At 43.0% G+C, this 23,207-nt stretch overlaps 1 protein-coding gene and 1 long non-coding RNA gene across 4 annotated transcripts in view; both read right to left on the reverse strand.

Moving 5' to 3' along the window:
- The window catches only part of LOC139545044 (succinyl-CoA:3-ketoacid coenzyme A transferase 1, mitochondrial-like), a 145,476-nt gene that overhangs the window by 87,533 nt on the left and 34,736 nt on the right, over nt 1-23,207 (reverse strand). The window lies entirely within an intron of this gene.
- LOC139545045 (uncharacterized) overlaps nt 222-23,207 on the reverse strand; it is a 33,827-nt gene continuing 10,841 nt past the window's right edge. Inside the window, exon 3 of the long non-coding RNA XR_011668986.1 lies at nt 222-336. This is a non-coding gene — a long non-coding RNA (uncharacterized lncRNA). The remainder of the gene's footprint in view (nt 337-23,207) is intronic.

The following is a 23,207-nucleotide window of genomic DNA, read 5'->3' on the forward strand; positions in this document are numbered from 1 at the left end:
GGATGAAGCAAGAACAGTGTTGGTCAGTCCAAACACTGATCCTGCGGGGTTACTCCTCAATCTCTGTACCCACCCACTTTGATCCGTTCACATTTATAAAATACAACGTTCACCTTTTTTTTTTTTTTTTTTTTTTTTTTTAAACCTCTCTCCTCCCATCTGTCAACAGGGAGCAGGAACCACACTGTATTCATTTCCCTATAGCTTTGACAACCACCAGGCCTGGTGTAAGCTGCCTCCATGCCTTAGCTGGGCGTATGGTTCTTTAGAGAAGTCGAGACCAGGGGAGAGGGCCTGATCCTGGGATCAGAGGGGATGGAAGGTGGGGAGGAGGTTCTGTCCATCACAAGGAGAAAACTGGTATTACATTACAAGCTCTGTCCCAATGTCCCCTGTGTTCTCAGAAGGACTTGGAATGGTCCAAGTGTGGCCTAAGGAAGGGGCGTTACAAGAATCATCTCAATCGTCCTCATCACCATCATCAGTAATCCATTAGTGTCAACCATCAGTGAATGACACTATGTGGAGCAAAACACACAGATAGACACACCATTACTTCCTGTGTCACTTAGCAAGAAATCTAAACCCCACATAAGAGACGCTATTACAACTAACAAAGATAATAGCCAAAGTTCATTAAAAAGCTTCAAAATTAAGCTGATTACTAAGCAACATTTTCAGAAAGCTTCCTGCTAAATCAATTCCTCCCAGAGTGAGTTCTGCCTGAGATACAGTCCCCTGTGTTCTTTAATGAGACAGTGAGTTCTGCCTGAGATACAGTCCCCTGTGTTCTTTAATGAGACAGTGAGTTCTGCCTGAGATACAGTCCCCTGTGTTATTTAATGAGACAGTGAGTTCTGCCTGAGATGCAGTCCCCTGTGTTATTTAATGAGAGTGAGTTCTGCCTGAGATACAGTCCCCTGTGTTATTTAATGAGACAGTGAGTTCTGCCTGAGATACAGTACCCTGTGTTATTTAATGAGACAGTGAGTTCTGCCTGAGATACAGTCCCCTGTGTTATTTAATGAGACAGTGAGTTCTGCCTGAGATGCAGTCCCCTGTGTTATTTAATGAGATATTCCTCCCAGATTGAGTTCTGTCTGAGATGCAGTCCCATGTGTTATTTAATGAGACAGTGAGTTCTGCCTGAGATACAGTCCCCTGTGTTATTTAATGAGACAGTGAGTTCTGCCTGAGATGCAGTCCCCTGTGTTATTTAATGAGACAGTGAGTTCTGCCTGAGATACAGTCCCCTGTGTTATTTAATGAGACACATTCATGGTAATAACTATTGATCACAGGAAGAGAGTGAAGTCAACATAAGATAATGTTCTCTTCCTTTAAAGAACCCGGTGACTAGAGATGATAAGGACTAGGGCCTAAAATGAACAATGGTGGGCAAGATTGGCAATGGCGGGCAAGAGGTCTATTTCACCAGCCATGTTGGCGGGGGGGGGGGGGGGTCTCCACAGTGTGAGCATTTCAATCGCATTTGTGAATAAAAATAGTCAAGTATGTTCACATTAATAGTAAAATAAATGCTGCAGTAGCTGTTTTCAAAGTATTTCTGCCGTTTTGTTTCTTAGGTGGTAAATTAATCGCACAAAGTCAAAGAACTACAAATCCTATATAGCCCATTCCACCTTGCGCTGCTACACTGTGCGCACGTGAAGAGCTGAGTGAAAGATTCCTTTTTAGAAGCGCTGCACACAGGAATAAAAGTTGGTCTAATTGACTTGAAACGAAAGTCTATTGAAGTGAGATTTTGTCTCTGGCTATTTACATTGTTTTGTTCACAAGCTAGGTTATTTTTCTATGTTGGAGTTAGAGAAGACAATTCTATTAGTCAGACTCACAGGCACAAACATGACTCCTAAATATGTCTCATCTGTGATATTTAGGATAAAAGACTCAGGTCACAAAAAAAGTATATTAAACAATATACCACATTACTTCTTACATGTATTGTTTTAGAAGGATGTTCATCCGTTTTTTGGTGTAATTTTAGCTGATTTTGACTGTTAATGAAATCTGAGTGGCTGGTGGATGGCTGTTGGATCATTATGTTCATTATGCCCTGATTAGGACAGCACTCTTCTATTTACCAGAGGTACGTTGAACAAGGGAAATAGCTAGTTTGTGAACTTCAGAACCCTACTTGCAAGAATAATAACAACTTTGGGGTGAGCCCATTGTTTGTCGCCCCTTCTTCCCATCCTCCTGTGATGTGTTTGTTAAGGTACCCGAGCTGCCTATGAAGAGCAGTGTGAGATAACACCAAAGCTTTTTGCTGAAGAAGACCCTCACTAAGCTTTAGAGAGAGAGAGAGACTCAAAACCTACAACCTGATTTTGGACGAAATTACCTGGAAGGCTTAAAACTACCAAAGATTATTATTCCAACGATATACAGCAAATGCTCTGGAAAGCAACAGAAACCTGGAAACAACATCCAACCTGGAACTGAGAGAGTAATGTTTCGTCTTAAGCTATATTTTATTTCCAAAAGCCAAGAAGAAAAATACATTATATTACTTTATGGGGCAGCAGGTAGCCTAGTGGTTAGAGCGTTGGACTAGTAACCGAAAGGTTGAAAGATTGAATTCCTGAGCTGACAAGGTCAAAATCTGTCGTTCTGACCCTGAACAAGGCAGTTAACTTTTTTTAAGAACAAGAATGTTCTGACTTGCCTCTAGTTAAATAAAAAGGTAAATATAATATAAGGACTGAATGCTAAATTAAGTCTGCCAAGCTTGATACAACTTCAATTAACACTGACGTGTCAAGTGAGAGGTGTCAAAGCTCTTTAGCCCAAAAATGGCAGGAGAGTCGCACAGTGTACTCCAACCAAATGGAGAGGCCTTAGAAGCTACCTCCCGCTGTTCAGAGGTCATTAAAATACAGTACCCTGTGTATGTAAAGAATGATAAGGCAAGAAAATATCACAAAATGAAGCTCCTTATGGAAAATCAAGAGACATTGTTTGCTGACTATTATAACAATGGGAACGTCAGCAACCTCATCTTCTACACAAACCATCCTCTGGCATGGCACAGTGCTACATTAGCACTCTGTTAAGAGAGGGAGTGTTAACGAGAGGTGGAAACTCGAGGACAACGAGGACTCTGAGTCAGCTAAAATACATCTCTATAAGTCTAGAATAGTAAATGGTACAGGGCAACCCCAAACAGTTTCAGCTGGACTTTAACCTAATCAAAGAATTAGCCCAGCAGGAGAAGCTCTCCCTTGAGAAAGATACCCCCACCCCGAGCAGGTCAGACCAGACATCTTCATTATATAACCCCACAGACAAGCAACCCCAAGCGGAAAGTCAACCTCCCAGCACAGAGTACTAGCCCCTCATTGAAATGAAGGACACATTTACCCAGCTGGAGGTAAGGCAGGTGGAGCAGGAGGTGATTATACTCCAGTCAGCACAAACCCAGACAACAGTCCAGCACAACAACACCCCCTTAACCAGACCCGGAGAGCTGGAGGTGGAGAGAGACATATCTGCAATCTGGACTGTGGTGACACAACTTCAACAGGAGAAAAAGCAGGAGCAGGAGAACAGAGCACTAGAGGAGAGGATCAGACTGCTGGAGGAGTTGGTGAGGGGGATGGCGTGTGACAGAGAACAACCCACTAGAGAGTTGGCAGAGAAGCCAGCAGAACAGCCCACCTCAGCTCCAGACAAAAGTCTCGACACCACAGCAGAACAGTCCACACCAGACCCTGACCACATCGACATCACAGTAGAACAGACAAATTAATAACCCCAAGCCCAGGGGATCTCACCCACTCTGAGCACCCCCCACCCGTCAGCCACCCTGATAGCCCTCCTGACAACCCCCCCACACCCATGGAGGACACACACAAGACACAGATTGTACTCCTTATGGACACAAATGGGAAATATATAGAATAAAATAAACTTTTTCCCAAACACAGTGTGTCTAAACTCTGGTGTCCAAACACGCAGCGCACCCTAGACCTTCTGTCTGAGGACCAACTAGGTTCACCTAGCCACATAATAATACACACAGGCACAAACGACCTGAGAACACAGCAGGAAAGGGGGGTCACAGCACTGAAGGCAGTGATTGAAAAAGCTTATTCGGCTTTCCCCAATGCACAAGTGGTCCACTCTGCTACCACGAAAAGACTTCCACCCTGCTACCATACAGCAGGTAAACGCAAGTATCTCCCGTGACTGTGCCTCAAAACCAAATGATTACCTGGCCCACAACTCCACCCTAGACTTGAACAGCCTCTATGACCAGGTCCACCTATACAAGGCAGCAGTGCCCACCTTCGCCCGGACTCTAAAGGACATCGCTCTCAAACGCAGCCCCAACACTTCACACAGGAGCAACAGATCAATAGACACCCCGCCCAGACCAGCAAGACACTCTCCCAGACCTGCAGGACCCACCCCCCCTGGACCTACACATAGAGGACCCACGCCGCGAGAACCTACATCCAGACCACAACACCACCAGCCACATACACACACACACACACCCCCCCCAGTCAACCACACCCACACCCCATTTAGGCCCCTTCAGATCAGACCTATTCCCCTCCTGCCCACCCCATGCTCCCCACCCACGCAAAGAGGACCCCAATATGGAAGTCACACATACGCCCAGGCCGTGAGCGGGCAAACAGGCCCAACCCCCACTCTTACACTAGCCCAAGCCAAGGGCATGTACCAGATGCTCAGCAGGCTCTGCTCACACTTACTGGCCTGAGGCCAAACCACACGACCAACAACATTGGACACTTTATGGAACACAAAGCCTTCACTATCTCATCCTGGAATATCCAAGGCCTGAAGTCATCTTCCTTTGGCCTAAAGAGCAGGAACCTGGACTTCATCAAAGAATACAGAAATACAGACATTGTCATCCTACAAGAAACCTGGTATAGAGGAGAAGGACCCAATGGTTGCCCTCTAGGGTACAGAGAGCTGGTAGTCCCATCCACCAAACTACCAGGTTTGAAATAGGGAAGGGACTCAGGGGGTATGCTAATTTGGTATAGAGCAGACCTAACTCACTCCATTAAATTAATCAAAACAGGAATATTTTACATTTGGCTAGAAAATCTAAAGGAAATGATCTTAACAGAGAGAAATGTCCTCCTGTGTGCTACCTATATCCCCCACTAGAAAATCCATACTTTAATGAAGACAGCTTCTCCATCCTGGAGAAAAACTAACAGGTCTGTGAGAGCCGGAATTCTTACTGGTTGGTAGGTGATCAAATACTTATGTCATGCAATAAAATGCTAATTAATTACTTAAAAATCATACAATGTGATTTTCGGGATATTTGTTTTAGATTCCGTCTCTTACAGTTGAAGTGTACCTATCTACATGCTTTGTAAGTAGGAAAACCTGCAAAATCGGCAGTGTATCAAATACTTGTTCTCCCCATTGTACATGATCAAATACAAATCTTAGAATCAACTATTAAAGACCCACTGGATTCTCCAATTACCTTGAATGAACTACATGACAAAATAGGGAAAATGGATTCTGGATTATCATTATCATTAACAGCAGACTCATACATTTCCTCAGTGAAAACAATGTACTGAGCAAATGTCAAACTGGCTTTTTACCAAATTATCATACGAAAGACCACGTATTCACCCTGCACACCCTAATTGACAAACAAACAAACCAAAACAAAGGCAAAGTGATTTGTTGATTTCAAAAAAGCCTTTGACTCAATTTGGCATGAGGGTCTGCTATACAAATTGAGGGTGGAAAAAAATACAACATTATCAAATCCATGTACACAAACAACAAGTGTGAGGTTAAAATTGGGGGGGAAAAAACACACAATTTTCTTCCCACAGTGCTGTGGGGTGAGACAGGGATGCAGCTTAAGCACCACCCGCTTTAACATATATATCAACGAATATATGATGGTGATGGTACAGCACCCGGACTCACCCTACTAGAATCTGAAGTCAAATGTCTACTGTTTGCTGATGATCTGGTGCTTCTGTCACCAACCAAGGAGGGCCTACAGCAGCACCTACAGTTGAAGTCGGAAGTTTACATACACCTTTGCCAAATACATTTAAACTCAGTTTTTCACAATTCCTGACATTTATTCCTAGTAAAAATTCCCTGTTTTAGGTCAGTTAGGATCACCACTTTATTTTAAGAATGTGAAATGTCAGAATAATAGTAGAGAAAATTATTTATTTAAGCTTTTATTTCTTTCATCACATTCCCAGTGGGTCAGAAGTTTGCATACACTCAATTAGTTTTTGGTAGCATTGCCTTTTAAATTGTTTAACTTGGTCAAACGTTTCAGGTAGCCTTTCACAAGCTTCCCACAACAAGTTGGGTGAATTTTGGCCCATTCCTCCTGACAGAGCTGCTGTAACTGAGTCAGGTTTGTAGGCCTCCTTGCTCGCACACGCTTTTTCAGTTCTGCCCACAAATGTTCTATAGGATTGAGGTCAGGACTTTGTGATGGCCACTCCAATACCTTGACTTTGTTGTCCTTAAGCCATTTTGCCACAACGTTGGAGTATGCTTGGGGTCATTGTCCATTTGGAAGACCCATTTGCGACCAAGCTTTAACTTCCTGACTGATGTCTTGAGATGTTGCCTCAATATATCCACACAATTTTCCTTCCTCATTAAGTTATCTATTTTGTGAAGTGCACCAGCCCCTCCTGCAGCAAAGCACACCCCACAACATGATGCTGCCACCCTGTGCTTCACGGTTGGGATGGTGTTCTTCAGCTTGCAAGCCTCCCCCTTTTTCCTCCAAACATAACGATGGTCATTACGGCCAAACAGTTCTATATTGTTTCATCAGACCAGAGGACATTTCTCCAAAAAGTATGATCTTTGTTCCCGTGTGCAGTTGCAAACCATAGTCTGGCTTTCTTATGGCTGTTTTGGAGTAGTGGCTTCTTCCTTGCTGAGCGGCCTTTCAGGTTATGTCGATATAGGACTCGTTTTACTGTGGATATAGATACTTTTGTACCTGTTTCCTCCATCATCTTCACAAGGTCCTTTGCTGTTGTTCTGGGATTGATTTGCACTTTTCGCACCAAAGTACGTTCATCTCTAGGAGACAGAACGGGTCTCCTTCCTGTGCGGTATGACAGCTGCGTGGTCCCATCATGTTTATACTTGCGTACTATTGTTTATACAGATGAACATGGTACCTTCAGGCGTTTGGAAATTACTCCCAAGGATGAACCAGACTTGTGGAGGTCTACAATTTGTTTTCTGAGGTCTTGGCTGATTTCTTTTGATTTTCCCAAGATGTCAAGCAAAGAGGCACTGAGTTTGAAGGTAGTCCTTGAAATACATCCACAGGTACACCTCCAATTGACTCAAATTATGTCAATTAGCCTATCAGAAGCTTCTAAAGCCATGACATCATTTTCTGGAATTTTCCAAGCTGTTTAAAGGCACTGTGAACTTAGTGTATGTAAACTTCTGACCCACTGGAATTGTGATACAGTGAATGATGCGTGAAATAATCTGTCTGTGAACAATTGTTGGAAAAATGACTTGTGTCATGCACAAAGTGGATGTCCTAACCGACTTGCCAAAATTATAGTTTGTTAACAATACATTTATGGAGTGGTTAAAAAATGAGTTTTAATGACTCCAACCTAAGTGTATGTAAACTTCTGACTTCAACTGTATATCTTCTGCACAGATTCTGCCAGACCTGGGCCCTGACAGACCTGGGCCCTGACAGACCTGGGCCCTGACAGTAAATCTCAGTAAGACCAAAAGAATGATGTTCCAAAAAAGGTTCAGTCGCCAGGACCACAAATACTAATTCCATCTAGACAGTGTTGCCCTAGAGCACACAAAAAAACTATACATACCTCGGCCTAAACATCAGCGCCACAGGTAACTTCCACAAAGCTGTGAACCATCTGAGAGACAAGGCAAGAAGGGCATTCTATGTCATCAAAAGGAACATCAAATTTGACATACCAATTAGGATCTGGTAAAAAATACTTGAATCAGTTATAGAACCCATTGCCCTTCGTGGTTGGGAGGTCTGGGGTCCGCTCACCAACCAAAAATTCTAAAATATCCTCCGTGTACAATGTAGAACACCAAATAACGCATACAGAGTGGAATTAGGCCGATACCCGCTGATTATCAAAATCCAGAAAATAGCCATTAAATTCTAAAACCACCTAAAAGGAAGCGATTCCCAAACCTTCCATAACAAAGCCATCACCTACAGTAAGATCAATCTGGAGATGTTGCGTTATTGTATTAGGAGGAAGGTGAAGGAGTCAAGCGCAGGAGAGCAGAGATGTCCAAGTAGCGTCTTTTAATAGGCTAGTCCACAACAATAGGGTCAGGTACAATACCAAATAAACGCCCACGACAAAAGAGAACACAGTTACTCACGGAAGGAGGAAAAAACAACGCTCCTTAAACCTATACACAATCGATATATACGTGAAAATAACTCAGGCACAACCTCAACGAGCAACATGAAACGAATAATCCCGCACAAACCTAAGCAGGCAACAGGGGTAATTATACACACAGAAATTAAAGCAAATGAAACCAGGTGAGAAAGAACGAAAGACAAAACAAACGGAAAAGGAAAAATGGATCGGTGATGGCTAGTAGGCCGGCGACGCCGACCGCCGAGCACCGCCTCAACAGGGAGAGGAACCACCTTCGGTGGAAGTCGTGACAGGAGAAGAGTCCCCTAAGCAAGCTGGTCCTGGGGCTCTGTTCACAAACACACCCCACAGAGCCCCAGGACAGCAACACAATTAGACACAACCAAATAATGAGAAAACAAAAAGATAATTACTTGACACATTGGAAAGAATTAACAAAAAAAACTAGAATGCTATTTGGCCCTAAACAGAGAGTACACAGTGGCAGATTACCTGACCACAGTGACTGACCCAAACTTAAGGAAAGCTTTGACTATGTACAGACTCAGTGAGCATAGCCTTGCTATTGAGAAAGGCCGCCGTAGGCAGACCTGGCTCTCAAGAGAAGACAGGCCATGTGCACACTGCCCACAAAATATTGTGGAAACTGAGCTGCACTTCCTAACATCCTGCCCAATGTATGACCATATTAGAGACTCATATTTCCCCCAGATTACACAGGTCCACAAAGAAATCAAAAACAAACCCGATTTTGATAAACTCCCATATCTACTGGGTGAAATACCAGTGTGCCATCACAGCAACAAGATTTGTAAACTGTTTGCCAGAAGAACAGGTCAACCAGTTTATTTCACTTTTGTATATTATCTACTTCACTTGCTTTGGCAATGTTAACATATATTTCCCATGCCAATAAAGCCCCTTGAATTGAATGGAATTGAGAGAGAGAGAGAGAGAGAGAGAGAGAGAGAGAGACATCAACAGAACGCTAGAGAGAGGAAGAGGCGCTCAGGGACTCTTCCAGGAGCAATAAGCTTTTATAATACGATACTGAAATCCTTCCTCCTCAGACTCAGAAGGGAGACACATGAGACAGAGAGAGAGAGAGAGGGAGCAGAAAGGGAGATAAAGAGAGAGAGTGAGGCCAAATCGACTTGCCACGTCTTAAATCCAAAGCTCAGAGGACGAGGGGAACGATAAGAGATCTACAAATCCAAACAGGAAGGGTTACTACGTGTGAGAACATAATTCCTGACCCTCTACATTGTCCACTCCAGTGTAACAGTGTACAGTGAGTGTACAAAACATTACAGCCACCTTCCTAATATTGAGTTCAGCCGCCCCCTTTTGCCCTCAGAACAGCCTCAAAGCAAAGCATTCCACAGGGATGCTGGCCCATGTTCACTCCAATGTTACTCCAATGTTACTCCACAGTTGTGTGAAGTTGGCTGAATGTTCTTTGGGTGGTGGACCATTCTTTATACACATAGGAAATTGTTGAGCGTGAAAAACCCAGCAGCGTTGCAGTTCTTTACACAAACTGGTGCATCTGGGCCTGGCACCTACTACCATAACCTGTTCAAAGGCACTTACATCTTGTGTCTTGCCCATTCACCCTCATACTACAGTGGCAAGAAAAAGTATGTGAACCCTTTGGAATTACCCGGATTTCTGCACAAAATTGGTCATAAAATGTTATTTGATCTTCATCTAGGTCACAACAATAGACACAGTCTGCTTAAACGAATAACACACAAACAATTATAGCTTTTCATGTCTCTATTCAACACACCGCGTAAACATTCACTGTGTTGGGTGGGGAAAGTATGTGAACCCTTGGATTTAATAACTGGTTGACACTCCTATGGCAGAAATAACCTCAACCAAACGTTTTCTGTAGTTGCGGATCAGACCTTCACAACGGTCAGGATGAATTTTGGACCACACATCTTTCCAAAACTGTTTCAGTTCAGCAATATTCTTAGGATGTCTGGTGTGAACCGCACTCGAGGTCATGGCACAGCATTTTAAAATTGGGTTGAGGTCAGGACTCTGACTGGGCCACTCCAGAAGGCGTATTTTCTTCTGTTGAAGCCATTCTGTTGTTGATTTACTTCTGTGTTTTGAGTCGTTGTCCTGTTATATCACCCAACTTCTGTTGGGCTTCAATTGGTGGGCAGATAGCCTTACATTCTCCTGTAAAATGTCTTGATAAACTTGGGAATTCATTTTTCTGTCAATGATAGCAAGCTGTCCAGGCCCTGAGGCAGCAAAGCAGCTCCAAACCATGATGCTCCCTCCACCATACTTTACAGTTGGGATGAGGTTTTGATGTTGCTGTGCCATTTTTTTTCTCGCCACATAGTGTTGTGTGTTCCTTCCAAACAACTCAACTTTAGTTTCATCTGTCCACTGAATATTTTTGCCAGGAGCGCTGTGGAACATCCAGGTGTTTTTTTGCAAACTTCAGATGTGCAGCAATGTTTTTTTTTGGACAGCAGTGGCTTCTTCCGTGGTGTTCTCCCATGAACACCATTCCTGTTTAGTGTTTTACGTATCGTAGACTCGTCAACAGAGATGTTAGCATGTTCCAGAGATTTCTGTAAGTCTTTAGCTGACACTCTGGGATTCTTATTAACCTCATTAACCCTGAACAAGGCTGTCATTGAAAATAAGAATTTGTTCTTAACTTCTCTGCGCTGTCTTGCCTAGTTAAATAAAAAGGTAAAATAAAATTATTTTAAAAATTGAGCATTCACTGCTCTTGCGGTCATCTTTGCAGGACGGCCACTCCTAGAGAGAGTAGCAACAGTGTTGAACTGTCTCCATTTATGGACAATTTGTCTTACTGTGGACTGATGAACATCAAGGCTTTTAGAGATACTTTTGTAACCCTTTCCAGCTTTATGCAAGTCAACAATTCTTAAATCTTAGGTCTTCTGAGATCTCTTTTGTTTGAGGCAAGGTTCACATCAGGCAATGCTTCTTGTGAATAGCAAACTCAAATTATAGACAAGAAAAATACAATAATTACTGTGTTATTAGTTTAAGCACACTGTGTTTGGATATACTATTCACTTATGACTAATTTACGCAGAAATCCAGGTAATTATAAAGAGTTCACATACTTTTTCTTGCCACTGTATATCCATGTCTCAGGGCTTAAAAATCCTTCTTTAATCTGTCTCCTCCCCTTGATTGACACTGATTGAAGTGGAGTCAACAAGTGACATCAATAAGGGATCATAGCTTTCCCCAGGATTCACCTGGTCAGTCTATATCATGGAAAGAGAAGGTGTCCTTAATGTTTTGTACAGTCAGTGTATATTTATTCCATCCACACTAGGGGGATAGGTGGGCATTTACAGACACATTGAGTCCCTCCTATCTCGGCTTCGTCTCCCTCAGCACACTACAATGACAGACAGACGAGCCAATGGGTGAGAGCCGAATGGATCCCATCTTAGCGTTGTCATGGATACAGGAGCTTTGGTGGAGAGCCGTGGGCGGTTTAGGGCTGTAAAGTGAGGCGCAAGCTCTCTCTCCCTCTCTCTGGGTAAAATCTCTGAATGTGCGCAGCAAAAGGGGAGCCAGGGGCTTTGGGTGGGGGGAGGGGGCGTGACAGTTTGACGCACACACACACACTTCAGTAGCTTTGTCTCTGGGTGCTCTCTCGCTGAGTGTCATTAGCAGCAGCTAGGGGACTGACATCTCCAGCTCTCAACGGTTAGCAGTAGCACTGAGACTAGTGATTTACATTTACATTTAAGTCATTTAGCAGACGCTCTTATCCAGAGCGACTTACAAATTGGTGCATTCACCTTATGATATCCAGTGGAACAACCACTTTACAATAGTGCATCTAACTCTTTTAAGGGGGGGGGGGGGTTAGAAGGATTAGTGATGGAGCTAAGGATGGCTAGGGCTGACTACTACACTGCTGACACTAACACACATTGTTTCAGCGACTGAATATAGCAGAATTGAATCAACAAGAAACCGACAGCAGGTGTCATCTGGCCCTACTGATGAGGAAATGGGTCCTCTGAATCAGGGAAGCAGTTCATTGGCTGAGTGACTAAGCACAATCCAGTCCCAATAATCTCTAAAGCTCTCTTATGTCTTTCACTTCACCAGCACCGATTCCACCATACATGTACTAAATGTATTAAATAGACAATAGCTTAGAGCTATCAGGAAAGGAGGATTATTGGAGGATTAGTCAATGTGAAATACACTTCTTCAGATGGGTTGCAGCGGTGCCAATGAGTGACTGACAAGCCGTGCTAGTGGTTCAGAGTCCTTATGGCTTGTTGTCTAATTGTCACTAGTGCTCTGATCAACTGTGGATTTAGGGGTGGGACTCAACTTCTGTAAGACTGCTTTAATAGCCTACATCTTAGATACTCAATTCAAATCAACAGTCCTGCATCTATGCTTTCTCAAAGGGTTATAAAATAATGATGACGATGATACTGTAAGGCGGATCCCCACCCCATCCACTGCCAATGAGAAGATGAGCAGTGAATTACGCCCAGTTCCTATCACCATCCTGTCTCTCTACCATGCCTCTCTGCACACAGTCTTCAGCTCAGTGTTTGTGTGCCTATGCTAAACCCGGCTGGGGCAAGGCGAGCGCAATAAACAAACTAACCCAGGCCAGCACAATAAACAAACTAACCCAGGCCAGCACAATAAACAAACTAACCCAGGCCAGCACAATAAACAAACTAAACCAGGCCCGGGCCCAGTCCAGCACAATAAACAAACTAACCCAGTCCAGCACAATAAACAAACTAACCCAGTCCAGCACAATAAACAAACTAAACCAAGCCAGCACAATAAACAAACTAACCCAGTCCAGCACAATAAACAAACTAACCCAGTCCAGCACAATAAACAAACTAACCCAGTCCAGCACAATAAACAAACTAACCCAGTCCAGCACAATAAACAAACTAACCCAGTCCAGCACAATAAACAAACTAACCCAGTCCAGCATAATAAACAAACTAACCCAGTCCAGCACAATAAACAAACTAACCCAGGCCAGCACAATAAACAAACTAACCCAGGCCAGCACAATAAACAAACTAACCCAGTCCAGCACAATAAACAAACTAACCCAGTCCAGCACAATAAACAAACTAACCCAGTCCAGCACAATAAACAAACTAACCCAGTCCAGCACAATAAACAAACTAACCCAGTCCAGCACAATAAACAAACTAACCCAGTCCAGCACAATAAACAAACTAACCCAGGCCAGCACAATAAACAAACTAACCCAGGCCAGCACAATAAACAAACTAAACCAGGCCCGGACCCAGGCCAGCACAATAAACAAACTAACCCAGTCCAGCACAATAAACAAACTAACCCAGTCCAGCACAATAAACAAACTAACCCAGGCCAGCACAATAAACAAACTAACCCAGGCCAGCACAATAAACAAACTAACCCAGGCCAGCACAATAAACAAACTAACCCAGTCCAGCACAATAAACAAACTAACCCAGTCCAGCACAATAAACAAACTAACCCAGGCCAGCACAATAAACAAACTAACCCAGGCCAGCACAATAAACAAACTAACCCAGTCCAGCACAATAAACAAACTAACCCAGTCCAGCACAATAAACAAACTAACCAGGTCAGCACAATAAACAAACTAACCCAGTCCAGCACAATAAACAAACTAAACCAGGCCCGGACCCAGGCCAGCACAATAAACAAACTAACCCAGTCCAGCACAATAAACAAACTAACCCAGTCCAGCACAATAAACAAACTAACCCAGGCCAGCACAATAAACAAACTCAACATATTTAAATATTCTGTGTGTATGAAGGGCCCAGTGTGGCTTTGATCTGTGCATGTGTGTGAGAAGGCAGCAGGACTCAGGAGATACAGCAGCAGAGAACAGAGCTGGAATGATTCAGACAAACAAACACACAGGCGTGGCACATAGCGCACATTCATACGTGCCAGTGTAACACATGCACAGTACACACGCACATTGATATTCCCCTGTATGTAGTAGCATTTTCACATCAATGAGAGCGGAGAGAGGCTTGAAGTGTGCTGGCAGGGAGACACAGGGAATGAAAGGCCCCAGGGACACATGCACCTTATTCTTGTCAGTTTGTTGTCTTTTAGGGCTCTGAGCCCTGTCATGGCTTATTAATGTCAAACGGATGGCCAGCCACCGTTAGGAAACACTGTGTGTGTTCCTGTGCCCTGCCCTTGTCTGTGTTGTGGCAATCTATCCCCATATTCACCACCTTCAGCCACAGACGTATTATTAGATCAAAACGTCATGGCACAGCTCGCTGATCTGATCAATGGAAATGTATAAACCAGGAGTACAGGGGACGCATGTTCATCCACCCCTTAAACACAACACACAGTGGTGTAGTGGAGGGTAAACGCAAGTCAACGTACTTCACCCACTCTTTTGTGGGAAAAGTATTGAAAGGATAGGGAGCGTACCTTTTTTCACTGTGACTGACGATCAGAGTTTACACACCACTATATCAATGCACACACAGAAGCACACATACAGTCAACGCTGCTGTTCTATTTATGTACTATTTATTCAACTGCGTGACCAAGACACATGTGTACATGACGAATAACCTTTGATTTGATACGCACATGAACCTGTTGATCTGGCCCTGTGAAAGATCCACTGATGTGAATGAACGGTTGTGACCCAGGCCTGACCCACCTTCGACTGTGTGTGTTAACAGTGTTTGAGTGAAGTTCAGACACATTGCTCTGATCAGCAGACATGAAGGGCATCCATTTCTCCTTGAGCTGTGGCTCAGCTTTCCCTAAACCTTCATTATATACCAATCTAAACCCATGATCCAGTCAAACCTTGCAATGCCAGATTCTAAATCTGCATATTCAGAACTAGAGGAGAGAGAGAGAGTGAGTGTGTTGAGGCGTTTCGGCTAGGGGAAGTTGGGGACAGTCTGGCTGCGGGCGACGGAGCATGAGGACAGTGACACCACACTCTCATTATGCAACTTATTTATAGCCATCTCCCACTGTGTCTCTTTGTCTCTTTGTCTCTTTGTCTGTGTCTCTGTGTGTCTCTGTGTGTCTGTGTGTGTGTGTGTGTGTGTGTGTGTGTGTGTGTGTGTGTGTGTGTGTGTGTGTGTGTGTGAGAGAGGAAATGTCATGGTTGGCTGGTGTGTTGTGTTGTCTTAGTTGGTGCACTGGGAAGTGAAATAAGGAAGTAGGCCCAAATAGGGGTGCAGAAACCAACACAACACCAGCCCATAAGGCTTGACTCTGTGACAGTAATGAACTCAATTACCTCTGGTCTAATTTGAACAAATCAGTTTTTAATTCAAATCTGGACTTCTAACCTCTTTTAAACATTGTGTGTTTGAGCTACAGGCTTCTTGGTTGTACCACTGGATTAGTCTTGGATTGGATTTCTTCTGCATCCTTTGGCTTCAACTATTAGTCTGTGAGATTAACGAGGGACTGAGCTAGAGCGGTGTTCGTGAGACAAGGGTGGATCCCAAAGGGGTCTGGGACACGGTCTTTTTACAAAAACTTCTGTGGAGTCAGAATAGTTTGAGCTACAAACTATTAAAATCTATCTATCTATGAAAAGCTGAGACTCTACAACACTCACAAGCTACACAAGAGTTGTTAGAAGGTAAGGGGTAATTCTACACAGAAGATCATAGGAAACACAAGGACATAGTGTCTATAATAACCTCACATAGTTGCTGTCACAAACTCAGTTTGTGTCACTAACTCGTTGGATATTCATTTCCCGCTGAGCAAAACATTTCTGTACACAGCACACATATACATTCATTTATAACAGGTTTTTGCTTTGGCAAACCTTTTTTTTTTATTGACATTTGTCAATAAAACTCACTAATGCAACTGTTTATGTCAAATAGTTTTGTGTTCTACTTGTAGCCCTGGTTGTCCTGAAAAGAAAAGAGTAAAACACTAGTGAGGATAAATATAAGGGCTGGACATATTTTTGGGGATCCCCATTAGCTGACGCCAATGCTGACACCTAGTCTTCCTGCAGTCCAACACAAAGAAAAAGACAGTACAGACAGAAATACTTAACAATTTACATACATTTTAAAACATTAATATGGACATTATCGACTTTTACACACACTAGGAATACATTTTACTAGGAATATGGTTGAATACAAACAGTGTAGTTATTCCCTCTGTAAGGCAATTAAACAAGCAAAATGTCAGTACAGAGACAAAGTGGAGTCGCTATTCAACAGCTCAGACAAGACGTATGTGGCAGGGTGTACAGACAATCAGGGATTACAGAGAGAAAACGAGCCACATCGCAGACACCGACGTCTTGCACCCAGACAAGCTAAACACCTTCTTCGCCCGTTTCGAGGATAAGACAGTGCCATCGACCCGGCCCACTCCAAAGGACTGTGGGCTCTCGTTCTCCGTGGCTGACATGAGTAAGACATTTAAGCGGCCCAGAGCAACCCTAGCCGCGTCCTCAGAGCATGCGCAGACCAGCTAGCTGGAGTGTTTACGGACATATTCAATTTCTCCCTCTCCCAGTCTGCTGTCCCCACTTGCTTCAAGATGTCCACCATTGTTCCTGTACCCAAGAAAGCAAAAGTAACTGAACTAAATGACTATCGCACCGTAGCACTCACTTCTGTCATCATGAAGTGCTTTGAGAGGCTAGTTAAGCGTCATATCACCTCCACCTTACACCCTAGACCCACTTCAATTTGCTTACCGCCCCAATAGATGCACAGACGATGCAATCGCCATCGCACTCCCCTGTCCCATCTGGACAAGAGGATTACATATGTAAGAATGCTGTTCATTGACTATAGCTCAGTCTTCAACACCATTGTACCCTCCAAGCTCATCATTAAGCTCGGGGCCCTAGGTCTGAACCACGGCCTGAGCAACTGGATCCTGGACTTCCTGACGGGCCGCCCCCAAGTGGTGAAGCTAGGAAACAACACCTTCACTTCGCTGATCTTCAACACAGGGGCCCCGCAAGGGTGCAAGCTCAGCCCCCTCTTGTACTCCCTGTTCACCCCATGACTGCTTGACCATGTACGCCTCCAGCTCAATAATCAAGTTTGCAGACGACACAACAGTAGCAGGCCTGATTACCAACAACTAAAGAGGAAAATGAAAGTCGGATAAATGAAAAGCCTATTTTTTTTTTATGGGGTCTCGGGATTGGTAGGGGTAAGTAGCAAATGTCTCAACCCAACCCCTAATCTAGTGAAACCAGACTTTATCATTCCATATTAGACTACAATTATTAGACTACACTGAGTGTACAAAAAAATAAGAACACCTTCCTAATATTGTGTTGCACCCCTTTTTGACCCCAGAACAGTCTCAATTCGTCGGGGCATGGACTCTACAAGGTGTTGGAAGCATTCCACAGGGATGCTGGCCCATGTTGACTCCAACACTTCCCACAGTTGTGCCAAGTTGGCTGGATGTCCTTTGTGTGATGGACCATTCTTGATACACACGGGAAGCTGTTGAGTGTGGAAAACCCAGCATCGTTGCAGTTCCTGACACACTCAAAACAGTGCGCCTGGCACCTACTACCATACCATGTTCAAGGCACTTACAGTGGCTTGTGAAAGTATTCACCCCCCTTGGAATTTTTTCTATTTTGTTGCCTTACAACACGGGAATAAAAATAGATTTTTGGGGGGGTTTGTATCATTTGATTTACACAACATGCCTACAACTTTGAAGCTGCAAAATATGTTTTATTGTTAAACAAACAAGAAATAAGACAAAAATAATAGGAATACTTGAGCGTGCATAACTATTCCCCCGTCAGAGTCAATACTTTGTAGAGTCACCTGTTGCAGAAGTTACAGCTGCAAGTCTCTTGGGGTATGTCTCTATAAGCTTGGCACATCTTGCCACTGGGATTTTTGCCCATTCTTTGAGGCAAAACTGTTCCAGCTCCTTCAAGTTGGATGGGTTCCGCTGGTGTACAGCAATCGTTAAGTCATACCACAGATTCTCAATTGGATTGAGGTCTGGGCTTTGACTAGGCCATTCCAAGACATTTAAATGTTTCCCCTTAAACCACTCGAGTGTTGCTTTAGCAGTATGCTTAGGGTCATTGTCCTGCTGCAAGGTGAACCTCCGTCCCAGTCTCAAATCTCTGGAAGACTGAAACAGGTTTCCCCTCAAGAATTCCCCTGTATTTAGCACCATCCATCATTCCTTCAATTCTGACCAGTATGCCAGTCCCTGCAGATGAAAAACATCTCCACAGCATAATGCTGCCACCACCATGCTTCACTGTGGGGGTGGTGTTCTCGGGGTGATGAGAGGTGTTGGGTTTGTGCCAGACAGCGGTTTCCTTGGTGGACAAAAAGCTACATTTTTGTCTCATCAGACCAGAGTACCTTCTTCCATATGTTTGGGGAGTCTCCCACGTGCCTTTTGGCAAACACCAAATGTGTTTGCTTATTTTGTTTCTTTAAGCAATGGCTTTTCTCTGGCCACACTTCTGTAAAGCCCAGCTCTGTGGAGTGTACGGCTTATAGTGGTCCTATGGACAGATACTCAAATATCCGCTTTGGTGCTTTGCAGCTCCTTCAGGGTTATCTTTGGTCTCTTTGTTACCTCTCTGATTAATGCCCTCCTTGCCAGGTCCGTGATTTTGTGGGTGGCCCTCTCTTGGCAGGTTTGTTGTGGTGCCATATTCTTTCCATTTTTTAATAATGGATTTAATGGTGGTCCGTGGGATGTTCAATGTTTTGGATATTTTGTTATAACCCAACCCTGATCTGTACTTCTCCACAACCTTGTCCCTGACATGTTTGGAGAGCTCCTTGGTCTTCATGGTGCCGCTTGCTTGGTGGTGCCCCTTGCTTACTGGTGTTGCAGACTCTGGGGCCTTTCAGAACAGGTGTATATATACTGAGATCATGTGACACTTAGTTAAATAAAGTCCACCTGTGAGCAATCTAAGTATGTGACTTCTGAAGGTAATTGGTTGCACCATATCTTATTTAGGGGCTTCATAGCAAAGGGGGTGAATACATATGCACGCACCAATTTCCCATTTAGAATTTTTTGAAACAAGTTATTTTCTTCATTTCACCAATTTGGACTATTTTGTGTATGTCCATTACATGAAATCCAAATAAAAATCTATTTAAAATTACAGATTGTAATGCAACAAAATAGGAAAATCTCCAAGGGGGATGAATACTTTTGCAAGGCACTGTAAATCTTGAGTCTTGCCCATTCACCCTCTAAACAGCACAAATACACAATCCATATCTCAATTGTCTCACGGCGTAAAAATCCTTCTTTAACCTGTCACCTCCCCTTCATCTACACTGATTAAAGTGGATTTACCAACTGACATCAATAAGGGATCATAGCTTTCACCTGGATTAATCTGGTCAGTCTGTCATGGAAAAGTGTTCCTAATGGTTTGTCCACTCAGTGTATATTCCATAATTAAAACAGCTCTTGGTATTTTATTAAGATCCCCATTAGCTGTTGCAAAAGCAGCAGGTACTCTTCCTGGGGTCCACACAAAACATGAAACATAATACAGAATGACATAATACAGAACATCAATAGACAAGAACAGCTCAAGGACAGAACTACATACATTTTTTTAAAGGCACACGTAGCCTACATCTCAATTCATACACACAAACTATCTAGGTCAAATAGGGGAGAGGTGTTGTGCCGTGAGGTGTTGCTTTATCTGTTTTTTGAAACCAGGTGTGCTGTTTATTTGAGCAATATGAGATGGAAGGAAGTTTTCTAGAATTTGTTCTGGATTTGGGGACTATGAAAAGACCCCTGGTGGCATGTCTGGTGGGATAAGTGTGTGTGGCAGAGCTGTATGTAAGTTGACTATGCAAACAATTTGGTATTTTCAACACATTAATGTTTCTTATAAAAAATAATAAGTGATGCAGTCAGTCTCCCCTCCCCTCTTAGCCAAGAGAGACTGGCATGCATAGTATTTATATCAGCCCTCTGATTGCAATTAAGAGCAAAACGTGCCGCTCTGTTCTGGGCCAGCTGCAGCTTACCTAGGTCTTTCCTTGCAGCACACGACTGGACAAATCAAATTTTATTTGTTACATTCACATGGTTAGCAGATGTTAATGCGAGTGTAGCGAAATGTCTGGTGGGATAATCAAGATTAGACAAAACTAAAGCCTGCAGAACTTGCTTTTTGGAGTGTGGTGTCAAAAAAGCAGAGAATCTTTTTATTTCGGCTAGACTGCTCCCCATCTTTGCAACCATTGAATCTATGTTTTCACCATGACAGTTCACAATCTAAGGTAACGCCAAGTAATTTAGTCTCCTCGACTTGTTCAACATCCACACCATTCATTACCAGATTCAGCTGAGGTCTAGCACTTAAGGAATGATTTGTACCAAATACAATGCTCTTAGTTTTAGAGATGTTCAGGACCAGTTTATTACTGGCCACCCATTCCAAAACAGACTGCAACTCCTTGTTAAGGGTTTCAGAAACTTCATTAGCTTTGGTTGCTGATGCGTATATGGTTGAATCATCAGCATACATATGGACAAACATGCTTTGTTAAATGCCAGTGGCAGGTCATTGGTAAAAATAGAAAAGAGTAGAGGCCCTGTGTTACACCACACTTTACATGTTTGAGAAGCTTCCATTAAAGAAAACCCTTTGAGTTCTATTAGATAGATAGCTCTGAATCCTCGACATGGCAGAGGTTGAAAAGCCATAATAAATACGTTTTTTCAACAACAGGTTATGAGCAATAATATCAAAGGCTGCACTGAAATCTAACAGTACAGCCCCCAAAATCTTCTTATCAATTTCTTTCAACCAATCATAAGTCATTTGTGTCAGTGCAGTACATGTTGAGTGCCCTTCTCTATAATCATGCTGTCTGTTGTTATTTTGTTTACAGAGAAATAGAAAAAAATGTGTTTGACCAAACACAATGCTAACAGTTTGCTAAGAGCTGGCAGCAAGCTTATATGTCTGCTGTTAGAACCAGTAAAGGCCGCTTTACCACTCTTGGGTAGCGGAATTACTTTGGCTTCCCTCCAGGCCTGAGGACAAAGACTTTCCTTTAGGCTCAGATTAAATATATGACAGATAGGAGTGGCTATAGAGTCAGCTACTATCCTCAGTAGTTTTCCATCTAAGTTGTCATTGCCAGGAGGTTTGTAATTATTGATCATTAACAATAAATGTTCCACCTCTTCCACACTAACTTTACAAAATTCAAAACTTGCACTGCTTTTCTTTCATTATTTTGTATTTTTTAATGCATGAATATAATTGCTCACTGTTTGTCGTGGGCATTTAATGCCTTAGATTTCCTACTTTGCCAATGAAATAATCATTAAAATAATTGGCAACATCAAATGGTTGTGTGATGAATAAGCCATCTGATTCGATGAAAGATGGAGTTGAATTTGTCTTTCTGCCCAAAATGTCATTTAAAGTACTCCAAAGTTTTTTCCATCATTCTTTATATCATTGATCTTGGCTTCATAATAAAGTGTCTTCTTTTTGTTGAGTTTAGTCACATAATTTCTCAATTTGCAGTAAGTCAGCCAGTCAGATGTACAGCCAGACTTATTAGCCACTCCTTTTGCCCCATCTCTTTCAACCATACAGTTTTTAAATTCCTTATCAATCCATGGAGCCTTAACAGTTCTAACAGTCAGTTTCTTAACACGTGCATGTTTATCAATAATTGGAAAAAATGTCATAAATTCATCAAGTATTGTATGATACCTCTTTGAATAGAATACATGCATAACATTCTAGAAGTCATGTTCAGTATGTTCCAGAGGATCTGAATGACCCAGTGGGGATTCCCACCCATAGAGATTCTACTAGATTACTAGTAGTTATTATTAGTATTCTAATTCCTAATTATATGGTCCCGCCTGTCTGTCTGACATGACTATCAGCTCCATTAGGACCCTACACTACAGCCAGCCATTAACATGTGTGTAGGGAAGCAGATGAGCTGTGCCACGGACGCTGGTGAGTAATAGTTCAGACGCACGCATGCACACGGTGACTAGAAGCCTGTTGTCTCTCGGAGAGTTTATGTAAATGTAACCACCCTTTATTACTGCAATTTACCATGATTCTTGCCAAACGTAGAGTTACCTTCGATTACTATGGAGAAAATATACCATGGGAAAGAGAGAGGTGTGAAGTCACCCCAAGGTGAGCTTTCTCTTCAGCTCTTGGCTAACTTTGCTGTCCCACTCCCCCCACAAGGAGCAGGGTACAGGTTCTCAATATGAATGTTAGCTTAGCTACCAGTGTGCTCTCAATGGATACTTTGCATCGCAGTCAATGTAAATAATATACAAGATTGGTAGCAGTGAAATGAAAGCCTACTCTATATAAAAGGGGGGATATTGGAAAGTGATGAATATGTCCTGGGTTTTATGAAGTTGAACAGCTTTACTCTGTCATTCACACTACCCACAATGGTGTTACAGTAAAGCTGTGAGTCTCACACAGACACACTCTATTCATCCATGCACAGAAGACTGGCCATGAAAAATAATCCACAACATTCCCGAAGCAAGTCGGTGGGTCTCTTCTCCACTTACAGTAGGAAAATCAATTAAATCTAACAATTAGCTGAATAGGCTTCAAGTCCGCACTCAAAGCTCAATAGAGAAACTACATCTAAGAGCTCCTCTTTGTTAGCGTCCAACATCTCCTCTCTCCCTTGTCAACCTGTGGAGCTTTTGGCA

Source organism: Salvelinus alpinus, chromosome 19, assembly GCF_045679555.1.
Source record: "Salvelinus alpinus chromosome 19, SLU_Salpinus.1, whole genome shotgun sequence".
Taxonomy (NCBI): Eukaryota; Metazoa; Chordata; class Actinopteri; order Salmoniformes; family Salmonidae; genus Salvelinus; species Salvelinus alpinus.